We start from the raw sequence: 17,610 nt of genomic DNA, 5'->3' as shown, positions 1-17,610 counted from the left end.
ACCTCCCATCACTATTATGCCAGCCGCCACCACCCACCATCTGTGCATCTGGTGAGCATGAGAAGGGGTTCTACAGTATGTGCATTCCAATGCAAGGGTAGATTCTGGGCCAAACAATATTACCCTTTACACAGAGAGTCCCTACATGTGTACGCCAGTATGTCTTCAGCTAGAAGATGGAAGATATAACGGTGTTCAACTATTTTGCACCAGTTGCACTGTCTGCAAATTATATTCCAGGCTCAGCTCTAGATGCAAATTTTAAACTTACAGAGTTGTACAGACTATGACCCTCATACTTCAAGGACAGTCTCACTCCACTTTTGAGGAGCAATAATCAAACTTTCATGTACTACAAGTTTAATGACTACCAGCTCTGATTAGGTCACTTAAAGGTAAAGGGACCCCTGACCATTAGGTCCAGTCGCGGACGACTCTGGGGTTGCGGCGCTCATCTTGCTTTATTGGCCTAGGGAGCCAGCATACAGCTTCCGGGTCATGTGGCCAGCATGACTATGCCGCTTCTGGCGAACCAGAGCAGCGCAAGGAAACGCCATTTACCTTTCCGCCGGAGCGGTACCTATATATCTACTTGCACTTTGACGTGCTTTCGAACTGCTAGGTTGGCAGGAGCAGGGACCAAGCAATGGGAGCTCACCCTGTCACAGGGATTCGAACTGCTGACCTTCTGATCGGCAAGTCCTAGGCTCTGTGGTTTAACCCACCGCGCCACCCGTGTCCCCTTAGGTCACTTACATGTGTCCTTTTGACACTATGGGACCTTGTACCAGGTAAGTAAAGTTTAGGATACATACCTGATTGTTGGTGATCATTGTTGCCATTGGCATTTTTATTTTATTACTGTATTTATACCCCACCTTTTCTTCTCATGGAGCTCAAGGTAGTGTACATGGCCCCCCTCTCTCCATACTATCCTCTCAACACCCCTGTGAGGAAGGAGTTCCTCACCTCCATGGATGTTTGGTTCATGATTTATTGACCCAACTGCTGAACACATGCACACAGTCTGTGTACACCCAATACATTTTAAGCGCACACCCTTGTAAGAAATATGGCAACTTTAGTTTGTTATGGGTGCTGGGAATCGTATCTCTATGAGGGGCAAGCTACAGTTCCCAGGATTCTTGGCATGTATTTTAAATGTGTTTTAACTGTATTGTGTGTCTGTGCAGCCAAAGTTGGAGAGCCCAGTCTCCCAAGAATGTATGCTGCTCAAGTTCAAGTTCAATGTTGAAGAGAAGTGAATTATACTCAGAACCAGGAAGACTCTGGGCAACTCATGAAAAGCTGCATATTGGGATCATGGAGGGTCAAATTTTAACACTACTTTTCTCTCCTGATCTGAAATTTCAAGCGAAATCAGATCATTCTATTTTATCTGGAAAGTTACTTAAAACAGTTTCATTCTGAACTGAAGGGAGTAGGTTTACTTTCTCAAAGTATGTTTCTAATTTATGTTTGAAAAAAATATTTCCATTGTGCCATATATGCAGTAACTTAAAACCGAAATGAAAGGATTAATATTAGAAGGTTGCAGAATGGTTTGAATTAAATTCAGGTAGTGGTAAAGACGGCTATATTTAGTGAATCCAAACTTGTGGAACTTTTGGGTCAAGAGGAAAAATTAAGTAAAACAATTCTTACCTGTAAACGTTGGAGTAGCATGGGGGGGGGGTATGAATGATTTTGTGTACTAGGTTATCCATTTGGCAAAACCTCCCATTACTTTTCTTCAACCTGTGGAAAAATAAAACAGTCAATTATGACAATGCTTCACTGCTTTGTTGATGAGGGCTTCTAAGATCTCTTGCCAAATTGTAGGAATATATATATTTCCATATACTAAGGTGGTAATATCATTGACATGACAAATCCATGCTAGTCACATTGCTGGCTCATTATAATAAAAGCATTATACATTTCCAGACTTTAGTTTATTTTTAGCAAGGAAATTTTGAAATCTTCACCATCAACAATAAACTAGAAAATCTTCATCAACAACCACAGAGCTGTTTATTGCACCAGGTAATTTGGGAGTTCATGGAATTTTGGGTATTCTGGAAACTAGAAAAAGCATGGCTATAATTTTCAGAAACTGGTGTTGTTTAGATCTGTATACTGACCAGGTCACCCTTATATTTCTCTTCATGGTTGCCTAGGGTTGAGGCTGAGTTGAGACTCTTCACATGGAAGAGAAGATTCCTGTGTCAATTGATTCAGTATTTGTGAGTGTTTCAGAGTTATAATTTTCCAAATTATAGATACGGTTATGAATTCATATTAGTTATCTCAGCTGCTTTGAGCACAGCTCATTGTGGGAAAGTGTAATCAATCAATCAATCAATCAATCAATCAATCAATTCTAACCCCCCTCTAGCAGCGCAGAACAAGGGTGAGAATTGCATGCTTATTTTGCTCAAAACCCCTTCATAAATGAAATTTATAATCTGTGAAATGGATCAATTACCTCCATTGCCTGAATTTCACAAAGCAAAACTCTTTGCAGATTTTCAAAAAATATTGCTTTTCTCAAATTAAAATAAAACAAAGCCCCTTTGGATATTTTTGTAAACCGCCCTGAGATCCCCAGGTATAGGGTGGTACATAAATTCAATAAACAACAACAACAACCAATATTGCATATTTAGATTTACAAGAACATCTATACACTATCAGAAGAAGAAGAAGAAGAAGAAGAAGTAAGAGCAGTAGAGAAAGAGTGGCTATTGTTTTCTTTCTCATCGTGCCTCTGGTTGTGTTGCTGTTACTCTGTTTCATTCTGATTCTCTTGACTGTTTTTGCTGGTTTTAATCTGATTATGTGCTTGTTTATTATTGTAGTCTTTCAGAAGTGGCCTGCATGTGGCAATGCTCACCTGACTTCCAGATAGCTGAGTCGCTGCTGCTTACCAGGAGGAAGAAGGGGGAGGTGGGAGATGGTGGAGAGGTCAGTGCAGTGCAAATGCACCAGCAGTGCCAATCTGATGCTTTGGCTAGTATGTTTGCATTTGGAAGGTGGGATTTAAATTTTAAAAACAAAATTAAAATTTCCAAGATTTCCCCCGGGAAGATGGATTGATAGTTACCCACCCTGGGAATTATTGCTTTGTGAGGGGAAGTGGGGTCTCCCAACAACTCTCAGCCCCCTTAACAAACTACAGTTCTCGGGTTTATTGGGAAATCATGACTGTGTAAAGTGGTATGTTACTGCTTTAAACGTAGGGTGTGGATGGGACCCCAGAGAGCACACTGCTATGACATGGCACTACGATCCATATCTCTAAAATAGTAACCCAGGTCAGTTGTTCTGAAGCTCCAATGACTCTGCTATAAAAGCTTACCAAATGTGGCAGCTTATAATTTTATTTATTTTCTTTTTCAAGGAGCAATCTAATTCTGTCAAGGTTATCGAGGGGGATAACAGCTTGAAGACATGACAGGAAATAAGAGCCTGCCTAGCTGACTTTACGTTGTAGTCTTCCATGTGGCTTATGGGTAGGCAGATGTGGAAAATGCAGCAGATGTTTTCTGTGAGAGTGTTCAGCGCAAGGATCTAAGTGGCACAATACTTTTACCAGTACCCATCTCAGATAAATCACTGCCCATCTTTTGCTTAGGAATGGGTGAACTCACCATATCATAAATTGCAATTAATTCACCAAGTTATAAATTCAACTTTACAAATTGGAGCTTTCAAAATACTATGCATGCACATCAATGTGCATGAGTCAATGTTGGGAATGTGCTGTCTGTAGAATATGCAAAAACACAGCTTCGCGGCCTTAGTTTCAATGTGCAGAGCTGCATTATGTGCTGCTAAAGAACATGACTCCATGAAATACTTGTTTTTATTTAAATGCCTAGGTTCAAATGTAGAAATATGAGATGCAATACTTGTGGAAACAAGTTATGATATCATATGATGATAAAATTCTGCCTGTTCCTGACCATTTGGTAGAGAGACAAACAGACTTGGGTAAGCAACTTAGCACACTTTTTTTTTATTCACGGGCATCACAAAATAGCTGTTTAAGTCATCTGAAGGAGAACTTGGCTGGACTTTGTGAATGGAGGGCACAATTCTGTACCCATTTACCTGGGAGTAAGCCCTGTTGGACTCAGTGGGAAATATCTTTGAGTGGACATGTGAATTGTTAATGGGAATGTTTGAGCAAACAAAGTTGTCATAACTACTAGCACAACCCTTTGTTCTCTCTGAAGTAAATCCCATTACATTTAATGGTCTTTACTCTCAGGAAATTGACTTTAGGATTGCAGCCTGAGAGTCTTAACAAAATGTTATCCTGTCCAATTTCAGCTCCAGGAACATTTTTGTGATAAATGTTTGCCTGCCATTTACAGCCAGATGTCTATTATTAGATTTTCATTACAATATACTGCAAGTGATTTGAGGCCGGAATGAATGACACTTTTAACTCTTATGGGAATGATACAGAATATGACATCATGTAATACTTTTTCTGATAAGTTAGAAATTATCCATGCATGGCTCTCTTTTTTTACAACTGGTTGTGTAATATCCTAAAATTTAATTACATATGGCCAAGAAATAACTAGCTGGCTGATAATTAACATTTTAGTGTCTAGTGTTAATTCTTTACTAAGCACAACATTATCTGGTAAAGTGAAACAGATGATAATAACTTCTAGTGATTTAAGAGTTTTTGAAAAATATGTTGATTTTAAAGGAGTTTGAAAACAACAACCCAAAGCCAAATTTGTTGAGCTTACTTGTTCGACATTCAACATTATAAAAATTCACACAATAGAAGTCTTACTATATTAAAAAATGTAAGATGCCAACAGGTTTCAGTGAAAAAGACTAGTTAGTATGCACATAACACCACTGAAATCCATGAAACTTCAAAACAGAGGGAGCTATTCTGTGGCCCTCCAGATGTTGCTGAATTATAGCTCCCATGATTCTGGATCAATTATCATACTGAAACAGGGTTGAGAAAGTGAAAAATAGGCTTGGTATTTGTATGGGACAGAAAGCAGTATATCTAAGGTGTTCTATTGGGGTGTGTGATGGGGGTTGGTGAGTAGCAAATGGGGAGACCACTTGTGCTTAATAAGATGGATTCCAATTGCTTCACTTCCAGAATAATTTTGAGGTTGTCTTCTGATGGGGAAATCCTTCTTGAAAAATCATACTGATGGAGGCTTAGAGAATGTTAGCTGTCTCATTCTTATTCCCCATGCCAATGTAGGAAGCTGAGCCCAATCAAACACAATGGTTTCGGGAGACGACATGTTCTCGTTTCCATGCAACAAATCACTGGTACTGCTCTCACTGCTATGAGAAGGGAAATAGTGACTCAGGCTTGTGACTTTTTGCCAAGTTCTATTGCTCTCATAAATCATAGTAGTGTTGCCAGAGTTTGAAGGGCAGCTGGGCCATATATTAGTGTCTTCCCATCTCAGGTTTTGTAGGTGGGTTTTGCTGGGACTGATGGTTCCAGCATTCTCAGTGCAGCACCCTAAGTGATGACTTTGTGCGTTGTGCTAATTAACACTGGGATTTCATAAATAACAAATCGATGCTTTGGACTCAGGTAAAAGACTTCTCTTTAGACATGTGTTTGGTGTCTTCTACATGAAGCTCCCCCCAACCGCTCATGCTATAAATCAGGAACAGGGAACCTGTGTGCATTCAGATGCTGTTGAACCACAACCACCATCCCCTGACCATTGACCATGCTGGCTGGGACTGTTGGGAGCTGAAGTCCAACAACATCTGGAGGACCAAAGTTTCCCCATCCCTGCTATAAACGATATAACATTTTTACAGTAATCTCATTTGTCAGCATAGGCATTAAACACCAGTTTGTAATTAATAGATTTAGGGTTGCTTCCAATGGAATGTTTTGCACCTATGGTTTGCTTATTAAACCACACATATGAGTGCCTACATTCTGAAAAGTGATGCGGCAATTAGAATTAGTCACGCATGTAACTTTTCCAGAGCTGAATCCATGACTTCTCACTTCTCTCGAAGGCAAATTCTATGAATATTCCACGTTGCCTATTTGACTCAATATAAAACAACTCAACCAATGGAAGTTAGAAACTTCTTCACTGCCACCTAGCTGCTCTGTATCGAGGGGTGGGGGGGCAAAGGGGGAGATGTCCCAGGTGGCAGGTTAGGGGGTCAGAGGGACAGCCCCCCCTTCCAGAGAGAGAGGAGAGAGAGAATTCAGAATTAGGAGGAGGGAAGTGGAAGTGCAGACCTTTGCCCCCTACAGTAAAATTTTGAGCACTGCCATCTATAGTGTCAGGACGTGGGTGGCACTGTGGGTTAAACCACAGAGCCTAGGACTTGCCAATCAGAAGGTCGACGATTTGAATCCCCGCGCCGGGGTGAGCTCCCGTTGCTTGGTCCCTGCTCCTGCCAACCTAGCAGTTCAAAAGCAAGTCAAAGTGCAAGTAGATAAATAGGTATCGCTCTGGCGGGAAGGTAAATGGCATTTCCGTGTACTGCTCTGGTTCGCCAGAAGCAGCTTAGTCATGCTGGCCACATGACCCAGAAGCTATATGCTGGCTCCCTCAGCCAATAAAGAGAGATGAGCACCGCAACCCCAAAGTCGGTCACAACTGGACCTAATGGTCAGGGTCCAGTTACCCTTACCTATCTATAGTACCAATAATTTATAGTGCCAATAATTATATGTGACATGGGCTTTGGTTAAAAAAAAATCTAATGTTAGTGTTCTCCATTCCTCTCCCTCCACACACACACCTTTAAAGGCACAAACATTTTTGTGTTTTGTGTTAGTACACTAGTGGTATCCCTGCCTGATATGCCAGTCAAGGGTATACCAACACTACATGTAAAAGGGCCAGTGCATATAGTACACCATGATGGGGCACTTATGAAATATGCCCTGTCTCCTGTGTATGTTACATAACATCAGATCAGTGTCAGATTCATCCATATTATTTTAATTCTGTGAGGAATTCAAGCTGTCTAGAGATTCAAATATTGTCTTAGCACCATGCCTACTGATATAACCAGGAAAATGTGGGTATGATAATGGCATGGCCAGGTACCTTAAGAAATTATAACTCAATATCCATCACTGTAGATATTGGGGTATTCATCATGTTGGATTGTTTCCATTGGTCTAAACCTAGAAAAGCTTAGGGTCTGGAACAGGTCAAAACTTGATCCATAGACTTCAATAAGCACACATAAACAGTTAAATTCAATAAGACCGCATGCTATGCAATGATATTATACAATGCTACACTTGTGTGGAGTGATTGCTCATTGACTTCACATGAGAAACCACACCAATGCTTCAAGATAAACAGCTTGGTTGCCCCAGTGCTGATGTGAATGCTGGATTTTGTTATATCCTTTGTTCCAACTTATTCCTTCCATTTCCTGGAAGAGCAGGAAAGAGAGATGTGTGAGCAAGAACATGACTACTGGTAAAGACTAGGTAAGCCAGGAAAACAGAGTCTGAAGAATGAACCTGCTTCCTTAATTATCATGTGAGCATTTACATTCAGGATGTTCCCGAAGGCCAGTTGCTGGGACTCACAAGTGGGGAGGGTGTTTTTGCACTGAGGTTCTGCATTTGGGCTCCCCATGGGCATCTGGTTGGCCACTGTGAGCAAAGGAGGCTGGACTAGATGGGCCATTGGCCTGAGCCTGCAGGGTTTTACTTATGTTCATATAACAATAGCAGTTTCAACCAGGATTGGGAAGAAACGTGTGGTGCCTTTCAGTTGTGATGTACAACCTGTGGGGTGTAGTGGTTAGAACATCAGACTAAGAGCTGGGAGACCAGAGATCAAATCTCCACTCTGCCATGAAGCTCACTGGGAGACCTTGAGTCTGTCTAAGGACAAAATGGAGACCACCTTGAGCTCCTTGAAGGAAAGGTGGAAAACAGATGGAAACAAATAAATTTGCAGTAGTTCTATTGTAAAATATTTTAATACATCATGTTAACTTCCTGCTCAGGCTAGAAGTGAGGTGGCTATTGGATACAGGATATGCGTGTGATGATGGTGGTGATGACGACGTATCCATGTATGTATGAGAAAGGGAGATTTTAATGTTACTGCAGTTCTATAAATGAGAGATTTAAGTAGAGATTTGGTGTAGATGGGTTTTCCTACTAACACATGGAGGGTTAAATTTAGGATCTGAAGGAAGCGACAGAAAAGTTGCAAAGCTTATGGGATCATGAGCACAGCTCAGCTTACAGACAGCCAGACAGTCATTTGTTATAGGGGAAATAAATGGATAGGAGTGTAGGAAGAGAGAAAGGCAGGGAAGCAGCTCACATTTCCCCTTTGTAGCTTCACCATTTTGGGAATATGCATGGAAGAGAACAGTCTTTTTTGGAGGGAGTTCAGCTAATGGAATAAGAAAGCACATGCTCATCACTTAACTCTGTAGATTTCACAAAGCTCTAGCACAACAATGCCCGAGTGCTACTCCAACACACACAGGTAGGCATATTGAAAACTCATTGGAATCAATATCATTTACATATGCTTAATTGGCCTGTAGTCATGACTGTATTCCACAAATATTAACAAAACATAACCCCAGGTCCCTTTGACAGCAACTGTATGGTGGTACCTTAACCAAATGGGGGGGGGTGCTTTCTATTCTTTAAACCGCTCAGTAATTCTATGCACACTGAATTGAAGAGTTCTTAGTGGAGACAAATTAGGTTTTATTTCTCCAGCTCTTTTTCTATCAATCTGCAGTGCAGTTCTAACCATGTCTACGCCTCTTAAATTCAGCTGTGCTTACTCCCAGGTAAGCGAGGTTAGGACTCCAATCTTAAATCCCATTTTGTGATACTATGTTGCAGTAATCCACCGTGCTAAAGCAGACACAGACCTTGCTTCTCAGGTGGCACTGGTGTTAAAATCTCTCCAAAAGGCAAACACATTTACTTGGAAGTAAGGTTCACTAAAGCACTGCTTATGATCAAAAGCAGCAGGATTTCATATCCAAACAATACTGAAGCAGTGCATTCCTATGCTTGTCTACTCTGAGTAAACTCAGAAGTAAGTAAACAGGGATTTAATCTTACTTGGTTTTTACTTACTTTTAGTTAAGTGATTATAGGAGAGTAGCTTTAGTGTAATTGTCCTCTACTATTCCATGAAGGAAGAAACGCTGTAAAATATTTAAATATGTTTATTCATGAAAATACTTCCCTTGTTATTGTACTCTCTAAATTTACAAGAAGCATGTTATTCCCCTTTTATTAGCAATTGTGGGGACAGAAAAATTGGAAGTTGAGACACTAGTTCAAACAACAACAACCAGCTATATAACCAGAGTGGCTGGTTTAAGGAGAATCGTGCCCCCAAAATGTAGAGATACAGACTGTAAGTATTGCAAAGGAGTATTATAGTCCTTTGTGAAACCTCACTGCAGCAAGAAGAAAATAATAATAATTAAAAAGCATACTTACATTTTCCTTACATATTAGTGTCGATGAATTAGCTCTCAAGACATCCTCATAGTTCCACTGGTTCGCAAGGTACAAAAACCAATGGTAAAACAACCAACATTTTCATGAAGATTGGCAGCACATGTTACCTTAAGATGTGGACACTTCTTTAAGTAAAAAGTGTCAAAATAATTGCTTGCCTCATGGAAGGTGAGTGCATTGTACAAAGCTGCACAGCATTTAAAAATAAAACATAAACCAGGAAGACGTTGAAGCTTACAGGTGCTGTGGCTCCATTCTGTTGAATTGAAAAAGCAGTTTGCGTAAGGTGCAAAATGACTTCGTGTAGCGCTAGGATTTTCCCAAGTATCTACAGTAATTGCTACAGTTCCTCCTCTTGGGTTGAAGTCTTCTGTCACTGATATCCTGATGTTGCCACTCTCACAATCGGCAGGCATTTCCAATTGGTTGATTGCAGTCATTTTCTGCTTTTGTTCTTTGCATTTCTTGCCTCATGCACCTCTCTTACTGCCTGTTTATGAGCTTCTAAGTAGCATCTTGTCACCCACTGTCGCAGGCTCTTGGTCGGCTCCAGCCGGGTTTTTCTTATGTTGTCATGCAGGTACATATGAGACTGGCAGAAGCATGTGTACTAAAAGAGATAACCCCAAAGACTTCAAAACACTCTTATCACAAAACTAAGGAAACGAGTGCTTGCTTATGATAAGACATTAATGAGGATAAAAACATGAAGCAAAAACCTCAGTCAATATCGTAATTGTCCTTAGTTCACCTTTAGATAATGCAGAGGTGTCTTCTGTGTCACTACACAAACCTCTGCCACTAAATCTTTTAATCAGCTCATTTGCATATGTTCTGCTGCTAAGCATCCGAATATTTTGGGGCAAAGGAAGCCTCAAACGTTAAAATATTTTTGATATTCCAAATTTGCACTGGCTGTGTTTGTAAATAGTTCTTTGTTATTTTCTTTATTGCCTCTCAGTCTCCAGACTTCAGTTACCGTATTTTTCGCTCTATAAGACGCACCAGACCATAAGACGCAGCTGGTTTTTGGAGGAGGAAAACAAGAAAAAATAATAATCTGAATTTCAGAAGCCAGAACAACAAGAGGGATCGCTGTGCAGCGAAAGCAGCAATCCCTCTTGTTGTTCTGGCTTCTGGGATAACTCCACAGCCTGTATTCGTTCCATAAGACGCACACACATTTCCCCTTATTTTTTAGGAGGGGAAAAGTGAGTCTTATAGAGCAAAAAATACGGTAAGTTCTATGAAAAGACCTCAGAGAAGTGAGTCACCCGTGGGTTTCAAAAATGGTTTCCTGCTGGAAAGGAATAATAAATATATAAGAGCTCATCCAGATTGTTATCAAATAAATACTACAGACTAGTAGAGTAATATCACCTAATGAATATACAATGCAAAAAGTATAAAATACACCCCAGCCAGCCTGCCTTGGTATCCCTGCCAATGAATGTTTTCTTGTTCCATTTTCAGAGCTCTCCTAGGGGAGGGTATATGGAACTGCACTGTGGAATTTGGAGAACTGCTAATTTCAAAGCATGGTTGTGTTTTGTTTCTCGTATGATTTTGGAAAGTACAAATCAGGCCACCTTTGCTCTAGCGATCCACTGTCCTGTTTCATCACATGCAGGTCATCAGAGTACCAGCACCCCCGAGGTGCTCCACAGCATTGGGTGAGGGCACTCAGGAAATTGTTTTCAGATTTTTTAATTGCTTGTGTATTTGCCACCTAGGGCTCCTTTGGGAGGAAAGGTGGGCTATAGATCTAATAAGTTATAAAGATAATGATAAGAAATGATAATAAATATATATTAGGCAACACTGCATACAAAAGAAAAGGTGTGTGTTAGGAGAAAGTTGCACTTTGAATTTTCATGAGAATATATATCACACACAAACCCCAAACTGATGTGAAATATGGAGAGGCAGGTGGGAAGGAGAAATAGAGAGAAACCAAAATGGATGGATTCACTACCTACCTGTACCCCATACAGTACCCTGCTACATTATCCTAGCCTCAGTGTTTGTGAGCAGTGGCCACAGTCTGGTCAGATTTTGTTCATGTAATGAGAGGGGGCAATATTTGACCTTTGCCTCAAGCAGGAAATGTCTGGGATTGGCACTGGAATAAGTGCAAATCTTTGTTATTTGGCTGCTCCTACCAAGCAAAGCCAGGAGATGTTTTGGCCTGGGGTTGGGGAAGTGGAAAGAGCTTCATGTACGAGCTTGTTTGTTCTTACGCTCCTTTCTTTCCCTCATTCAACCAAGCAAGATGTTGGCAGGACTGGAAACAGACTCAAGTTTGGTGTGTCCTTCTATTAAAAACACATCACAGTTGCCAAAAACCGCCTTACAGTTTGCAGTGGAGGAAAACCAATACCCAAAAAGCTCAGCACCCCTATTTGCATATGGAGGACAGTTCTGCCATGACTTGATGAGGATTTCCCTCATATGGAATCCTGTGTGTTTTAGGAAAACACATCATTTCATAAACAGTTTGGTACCCTTCTTGTTCATGCTATGGATAAGAATGCTTGAATATAGCCTCGAGGTCTGCAGAACTGTTACGCACCATTTGCGACATGGAGAATGTTACGCGCTCTTGTTCACTTTGGAATTTCTGTGCTAAAAATAAAGTGCTTGTTCTCTCTCTCTCTCTCTCTCTCTCTCTCTCTCTCCTGCAATTAAAAACAGTCCACTCATTTCTTGTGCTCTGTAGATGTGGTGGAGGAGACAGGCGTCGAGGAGGAAGAGGGGCCAAAAGGCAAGGAGTCTGAAGATGAAAGATTAGCCGCAGGGCCAGCTCCCATTAAAGCAGGGATGCACAAGAAATGGTATGCAGATGGGTTTTGTGCATCTTGGCACCTGGAAGCTGTTGGTGCAGCTCTCTGGCCTCTCCTCCCCAATGCCCAGCATAAATGCAGGAGATGCAGGCCGTGAAGGGACTGTTCCTTCCCTGCCAGGGACCACGATCCCAGGAAGGTGAAGAGTTAATACAAAAGTAACAAACCAATTTCAGTTTTCTTGGGGAGGGAAGCACATCATGGTAAAGCTAAAGACTCTGCTTATAGGACCGGGGTGGGAACCAAATAAGATTACCTTCTGGGTTCCATTCCAGTTCCTTGGAAATGTTAAATTAATTTTTGCAGTAATTGAAATCTGTGGTCTTTATCAAGGAAACCTTGAACAAAGTTGCCAAGTGTATGATGGCGGCTTCTGTGATGTGGACACTGCAAACTGGACAGAGATCAATGTTTCAATTCATTTAGGAAAACTGCACGGCCATCAGATGTTAGCTATTATTGCTAGGCGCTGATGTGAGCCAAATTCATACTTATGAGCCCAAACAAAGGCATTGTATTCCATTACCAGTCTCCTGAGCTGTCTAATACTGGTTAATAACAATCAGTTCTTTAATTCAGATACAATTTATTGCAGGTACAGGACAATAAATGCCTGCTGTTTTAAGGATCCTACCTTAGGTCAGCTGAGGGAACATAGATACATCTCTCCCTTTGATTAGCTGAATCCAAAAATCATAACTTTGGTTTATGCTGCGGTGTCATTCTACTGAACAACTGTAAATGGATGTTTGTGAAATTTTGCTGGACTCACATACATCCACTGTTAGATGCAGTATGTTTCAGCCAGTGAGTTGCTGGGAATCACAAATGGGTAGCTTGCTCTTGTATCTCAGGTCTTGCTTTGATGGCTTTCCATAGTCATCTCGTTGGTCTCTGTGAGAACAGAGCACTGGAGTATATGGGTCATTGGCCTGATCCAGCAGAGAATCTTCTTATGTCCTTATGGACATCACCTTAGATGGCAGGACTAGAAAAAGTGGGCAGAAATTGTAGGAGGCATTTCTTTGACTAAAGAGAAGAAACCTTCTAATGGCAAGAGCTGTTCAGTAGTGAAACACACTGTCCCAGTAAGTGGTGGGCATTTGGCTTGGAGTCTGCTCTTGTTATGACGTTCTCTTATCGCTTAAACTAAGGGATCCAGTTCCTACTTCAGCCATTGTTGATATTTGCAATATTAGACTGAAGTAGCTTCCACTCTAATTACCAGTACCAGGTGTATATGACGTCCATCATACAGTTGCAGGAACACAGTAAATCTGCATCTTCATCTGTGGAGACTCATGACTGTTGCTTTAAAATTTGTAATGCAAGTTCATGCTGTGTGTCACTTTTGTTTGTTGTCACCGTTGATGATTGCTGTCTTCTGAAGATGAACTCTCATGTAATAATTGCAGCTATATGAATTATCTATTGCAGTGACTGAGGAAAGCCCTCAGCAGGATCTGAAATGGCCGTCCATGGGAACACTGATTCTAGATTTTGCACAGACACACAAAAATGTATGCATAGCTGAGATTCTCCTATTCTGAGCACCACTTAATGGTTCCGTCACTGTGAGAAGTGAAGTTACAGGGAACCAGGCAGAGGGCCTTCTTGGTAGTGGCACCCGCCCTGTGGAAGGCAGCCCTGTATTGGGAAGTTTTTTATGTCTGATGTTTCGCCATGTTCTGTTATATTTTGCTGCAATGTTTTCCTCAATGATAATAATATTGGATATTGGGTACATTGGTGAGTACGCTCTCAGAATCATGGGTGAGAAGGAAAACATAGGGGGAAATTCTGGACATTGCATTAGCAATGGCAGTCATAAAAGGGGCTGGAAAATTAAAGGTCAATTAAATGTTAGTGTTTTTGATGAAGCACTGATGGGAAATTTAATCCCAGAGTGAATTATATCAACAAGCATCTACAACAGCTGTCTGGCCAAACCCTTCAGCTTTATAGGATGCATACAAATAAGTCGTATGAAACTAGAGTGTTCTGGTTAAAAATCATTTTAATAATGACTCTGCCATTTAAATTTAAGCAGATGAAGGATAAGCTAAGACAGGGATAAACTGAAAAGGCCACGTTAATTACCTGTGTAACTAGAAACAATGCACGGTTGCCTTCCGTCATCTGCTTGAATCTCCTGCCTATCTTTCCCTTTAATTTCCTTAAATGGCTGGCCTGCTGCTGTGGAGATAAGGCATTTAATATAGGAAAGGGTTCAGGTGTTCCTACAAGGTCTACCTAAGCCACATTTTTTTTCCAAAATGTCATCTTGATTTGTGCTTTTCTTTTTCACTAAGTAATAGACACAGGGATTACAAAGTGAATCTGGAAGCTAAATTTCACTAATGAAATTATTACAGACAGCAGCAACATAAAAAACAATTAACTCCTGGTGCCCATATCTCAGCTACTTTTTTTTTTAATTAAAAAAAGGTTCTATTTAATACAAAGTTGTTTTATACTTAAATCATAGGGACAGGTCTATATAACTTAGGGCGAGCCTTGCATTTTGAGGGGGGCACTTTTAAAAAACAACAAACAAACATTAAATAAGGCATAATTTCTTTCAAAATTAGAGTGGGGCAAATCTAGACTTTCTACAAAAGGCATTGACTAAATCCATCAGCTATTAAAAGGTGAGGATGACGGCACCTCAATGCAACTTACATACATGTTTGCATGCATGCATACACACATTAAAACCAACATTAAAAAAAAATCTAAAAGGCATTTCTACTTTTTAAAAACTAGGTTAGTGTGTCCCACCTACATAAAAAAGCTATAGATAAGTACAGTAAAAGCCAAAGGCCTGAAACCCCAAAAAGTTTTTGCCTGGTGCCTCAAGATATGTGCAGTGGTACCTCAGGTTATATATGCTTCAGGTTACAGACTCCATTAACCCAGAAATAGTACCTTGGGTTAAGAACTTTGCTTCAGGATGACAACAGAAATCGTGTTCCGGTGGCGCAGCGGCAGCAGGAGGTCCCATTAGCTAAAGTGGTGCTTCAGCTTAAGAACAGTTTCAGGTTAAGAACGAACCTCCGGAACGAATTAAGTACTTAACCCAAGGTACCACTGCAATGATGCTGACAGGTGAGCTCCTTGGGGACACCGTACCACAAGAGGGAAGCCACCACATGTTCTTGTGTTGCTACCCTCTGGACCTCCTATGGAGGGGGCAGATGAAGAAGGGCCTCAGGGAGAGGCGATCCTTGAGGCATTGGGTTCCTGAGGCATATCAGACTTTATAGATCCAAACCAGCACCCAGAAATTATATTTGTTTTATTACTGTTTTTTTAAAGCATGATAATCATTACATGGAGAGAGAGAGAAAGACAGGGAGAGAGAGACTGACATTGACATTGTTTTAGGTTATTGGGTCTAATGAGCTTTGCAATGGAATTGTTAAAAAAAAGAACAGTTTTAGGATTTTCACCCTACTCTATCTCCATGGTGCAAGACAACCTGGTGGATCAAGTGAGCTGCAGAGACAGAAGTGAGATCACCAGAAATCGTCCCACTCCTGCTTCTACTGACAGATGCCTTCTATCAGAAGAATGACACCCCATTGGATTCTACCCAATGAGACTTACTCCCAGATAAGTGAGAATGGGATTGCATCTGAAGGCAATCCCGTTTACTTCTGTGTAGTCACACATAGGAATGCACTATCTGAGTAAACTTTGGTGCATCTCCAATGAAAACAGTTTAGTGGGGTAGGAGAAAAAAAAATTCACATCTGGCAACCAATCTGCCTCTTTGGTTTCAGATACCATATCCTCCAACTTTTATGCAATGAAAATTGGGACGTCGCATTCCATAATGATAATTTTACTATTGATACCCCACACATCTTACTGGGTTGCTGCAGCACTCTGGGCAGCTTACAAAATACTGTAAATAAAAACATTACAAAACATTAAAATAACCCTTCTCCATACAGGATTGCCTTCAGACATCTCGGAGGGGTGGGTAACTCCATACCCTCCAACATTTCTCCAATGAAAATGAGAACCTCCTAAGGAAAAGTGGAACATTCCGGAATCAAATCAGAAAGCAGAATGGCTTCTCTAAATCAGGGACGTCCCTGGAAAATAGGGTGTGAGATAGTACAGTCATACCTCGGGTTACAGATGCTTCAGGTTGCACGTTTTCAGGTTACGGATGCGCCGAAACCCGGAAGTACTGGAACAGGTTACTTCTGGGTTTTGGCGCTCGCGCATGCGCAACAAATGCTAAATCACACTTTGTGCACGCACAGAAGGGCCAAATCGCAACCTGCGCATGTGCAGATGTGGTGCTGCGAGTTGTGAACGCTGTGAGTTGCGAACGTGCCTCCCGCAAGGATCACGTTCGCAACCCGAGTGTCCACTGTACATGGGTAAATGAATCTAAAAACCCCTGGACATAAAATTTTCACGGACATCTAGTGGCTATGGTGGCTCGTTTACCAGCAGTAATGTATTTAGTGTTAACTCTGGAAACGTACCAAACTATGACTCTTAGAGCAAAATATACATACATCACTCCCCAGCATCTCCAGGTGGGGCTAGGAAGAAGCCTTGTCTGAAACCCTGGAAAGCAGCTGCCAGTCAGTGTAGACAATGCTGAACTAGCTGGATCAATGGTCAGGATTGATACAAGGCAGTTTCCTATGTCCCCCATGAACAGGTTGTGCCAAACTGCAGCTCCTCACCAATCAACATTCAACATTAAGGATCCAAGCCAAGAGGAGAACCACACAAACACAACATTGTGTATATAATCTTTTGGTTAAACAAGACATAAGAAACAAGCTGGAAAGTTACATGTCTAAACATTTATATTGTTTCCTGTTAATCTAACACAAGTAAAATGTTGAAAAATGGAGTGTCTCAAAATAATAATAATTTTAGAAGAAGTAGGTAGGCTTCTCCACAGAGTCTACCCTGAATTCTGTCCTTGAAAAGAGATCCAAGAAAAATATTGATCCAATGTACATTATTTTACAACGGAAAAAGCTTTTAACATATTTAAGAGAGTACATGCAGAATCATAGTGAGGTAAAATATATGAATCAGGTTTCTGGCGTTAGAAAAGGATTGCTCATGTCTTCATTGTTAAATTTGTATAAATATTTGTGGAAGTTATCTTCTCTGGCTGAGCTAATTCAAGTGCAGTTTTCCCTTTTATCAGCCGGCTCATCTGTATGTTGTTGTTCTTTGGTCCAAGATGAAATGGATATCTTAAACATCAAA

This window comes from Podarcis vaucheri, assembly GCF_965113315.1.
Source record: "Podarcis vaucheri genome assembly, chromosome: 5".
NCBI lineage: Eukaryota > Metazoa > Chordata > Lepidosauria > Squamata > Lacertidae > Podarcis > Podarcis vaucheri.
The sequence above is the reverse complement of the archived record's forward strand: the minus strand, read 5'-3'. Positions refer to the sequence as shown.